We start from the raw sequence: 3,318 nt of genomic DNA on the forward strand, positions 1-3,318 counted from the left end.
TTACAGAAAAGACATTTTTCCTAAATTTATTTTTTTGCTATTAAAGTTTTGTTATTTCTACAAACTTGTTGACAAAATATGGTCTCAATTTACTTGCAGTCCTTTCCAAAACTCATATGCTTTAGATAACAATTCGACACCCACACATCACAAATGTTCTCTGGTTCAAACCTCCAGCTACTTCAGCGATTTCATCCACCACTCCATGGAATTCCTCTGTTAGATCCACCAATTCATCGCCTTCCTCATTAGGTAAGCTTCTCTTCTCCATCTCTGAACTAATTTTATTTCTTCCCTAAATTGATTTGTTAAGTTATTTCTTCTATAAAATCGATTTTGAATCTAATTTTTAACACAAATTTTTTATTCTCTTCTCAATTCTAGATTGTCTGTTGTTAGGGTTTTGGATAAGGATGGGATTTCAGTTGCTGTACCCAAGGAAATATTCGATACTTGTGTGTAAGCAAACAGAAAATTAAAAAGTGAAAGACTTGCAATTTGCTATCTGCAGGCTATGTCCAAAATCATACCTCAGGAAATGCTTACCAAGGTAGTCTTTCTGTTTCTGTTCCATTTCATGCATCCTCTTCTTTCATAGTTACTTTCATATTTGATTTTACTTGTTTTTTTTTTTTTGTTTGTTGCTTTTATAGGGATATTATGTTTGAGTCTCAAGTTGGTGAGGATGACACATGCAATTTCATCAAGAGTGGACAAATCCATCATCTTTTTTAGTTTTATAATTAAACAAAACTTATTATTATTATTTGTTTTTATCATTTTTCTTTTTTGATATCATACTAATGTAGCTCCATTTTTTCATGATGATTAGACAAGGAGACATGATTTGGCTGGTGTTTTGTTGAATAGAGGCATCAACTTGGATCCATTAAGCAAGTGGTCAAAGGTAAGGATCATTCATCATCTTTGTTTATAAAAATATGTAATTTTTCCATAATTTCCCCTTGAACAATCACAACAGTTTTATTTGTTTATTTATTTTAAATTATAAATTTTGCTTATTCTTTACAGGTGCAAAGTGCAAGCTCTTTTCTACCTGTAATGGTTGTTGCTCCTCAAGAGGAAGAACGAATTGTTGACATGGCGTAAGTATTCATCATAATTTTACATTTTATCTCCAAATAATGATTTAAAAATTTTTAGTTTGTATAAAGTTTTTAAAGGAATTGTAATCTCTCAATTTTATATACTTTCTTTGTTTTACTACATTTAAAAAAATAAATTTTACTTGTTGTAGGGCTTCTTCTGGTGGTAAAACTTTATACATTGCAGCTCTTATGAAAAACAATGGGCATTTTTGTAGTTTGCTTTTGTTTTATTTGATTTTAGCTCCCAAAAGTATTAGGACATAACACAGCAGACTGGGTTTTGTTGGATCCCCAAAAGTATTAAATGACAAAATCAACCTCGATAAAGAGTCTGAAATTAAATCACGCCCTACTAAAAGGTAATTTACAAACAAAGTTGCATTTGTACCCTTCACCCTTTGTTTATTCTTCTTTCTTTATCCGTTTATTAAAAATTTGGAAAATGTTTTTTTTTATTTTACTTCTTTAGTTAACTCATATTTTGGTCTTTGCATATTTTGGGCTTAACTCATTAAGTCACTATGCCCAGATTAAGTGAAAAAGAAACAGCCATGTGTAGCTGTCCAGATTAAGTGCATAACCCATTAAGACCATTAAGTAAAATCGACAAAGCTTTATTAATAACCCTTTGGTCAACTTTTACCGATCTGTTAAATTGTTCTTTAGATTACTATATTTTTCCAAAAATAAAATCAACAAATATTATTCGATGTTTAATGCAGGGCTAGCAGATGAAGCAACATGATTGCAGATTGGTGTAGTTTATATATTGGATATGTTATAAATTTACAAAACTACATGATTGCAGATTGTTGTTATTTATATATTGTAAAATTAAGTATGAACTATTAGATGAATTATTTGAAATGTAGACTCAACTTTTGTCGTATTGTATGACTATGCACCTAGCAAGAAACTATATGTTGAAATGAACTATTCGACACAAAATAGTCTACCAAATGGCCGCATCTCATTGTTGGAGAGCCATCCATGCCCAGCTGGACTTTGTTTTCTCCCACGCCTTCCAACTATCGCAATTCAATCATAGGGCTATCTAATAATCTATAATTCTCCTTGGGCACATAACCATAAGTCAAACGATAGAAATGGATACTCATCACATTAAAACTATCTTCCAAAAGAAACTTTTTGTCGCCCGGCGCTTAGCGTGGGTAAACGGCTAGTATAAAATTATATATATTTTCCTTTTGGTTTAATAAAGATTGCACCTTTAGTCCAATTTTGCATTTTGTTACATCTACTTGTTGTTTTAATTTCTTGCAACAGTTTGTTTTATAATTAACTAGTAAAGGATCCCCCGCTTTGCGGGGTTGGTAAGTTTTTGATGATTTTCTTTGGATTATCAATTATCTCTGCTGTGGTTTTGAAATATATTGATAATATTTGTTAAGAGTTAACGAAAAATTAGAGGAATTTTTCATGTTTTCACTTGCCATTTCTGTAATGGGTTAGGTTAGAAGACGTGCATTCATATTTTTTTTTAATCGGGAGTATGCAGAAAGTGATGTCAAGTCTTATTTATTTAACGTGAAGACGGAGTTCATTACATTCGTTTAAACCTACTGGATAAAAACATTGATAGAAAGTAGGTCTAGTGTTAGCTTCTACTTATCCGGCGCGCTCCTTCATTACGTGTTTGTATTTTCCAATCCTTTTGTGGATTGATCCAAGCATAAAGGAGATATTGTCTTGCATGGAGAGGTCCTCAACTTTGGCTTCTTCAAGTATGTTTTTCAAAATTTCATAACTATCGTCACTGTTCTGTGGTAAATCCTTCTTCAATTCTGGTTTGGACTGCTTCCATGAAATCTCCTACCTCGCGGAGGTAGGCGATAAGCGCCTGCAGGACGTTTTCGACTTCTTTGTTTTTCATTTTCTTGGTTTTTTGGCTGGGATTGGTATTTTCTTGTGTACATGTGTTGGGGGATTGGGTATTTTCTTATAAAGTATTTTAAGTTGGGAGGTGGGTTTTGATAATTGACGTGGAGGTATGTATCAGTTTGTGAGTGTCATTAAATTGTTGTAGGATAAATTAGCTATGTTGTGTAAGTCTATTTGGATGATGGCGTGGCTCTTTCTGATGGTTGTAGCAATAGTTTGTATGGTAGGCTATGATGGTGGGTGTATTAGTTTGGGGGTAAAATATATTTATTTGACCTTTTATAATTTTACCGTAATTTTGTAAGAA

At 32.4% G+C, this 3,318-nt stretch overlaps 1 long non-coding RNA gene across 1 annotated transcript; it reads left to right on the forward strand.

Moving 5' to 3' along the window:
- The first annotated feature begins 451 nt into the window (after positions 1-451).
- LOC145064761 (uncharacterized) lies at positions 452-1,381 on the forward strand. Its single transcript, XR_013688067.1, has 3 exons — positions 452-550; positions 654-907; positions 1,351-1,381. It is a non-coding gene; the product is annotated as an uncharacterized LOC145064761 (long non-coding RNA).
- The last annotated feature ends 1,937 nt before the right edge of the window (positions 1,382-3,318 follow it).

Source organism: Lactuca serriola, chromosome 7 (assembly GCF_051521515.1).
Source record: "Lactuca serriola cultivar US96UC23 chromosome 7, Lser_US96UC23_V15, whole genome shotgun sequence".
NCBI lineage: Eukaryota > Viridiplantae > Streptophyta > Magnoliopsida > Asterales > Asteraceae > Lactuca > Lactuca serriola.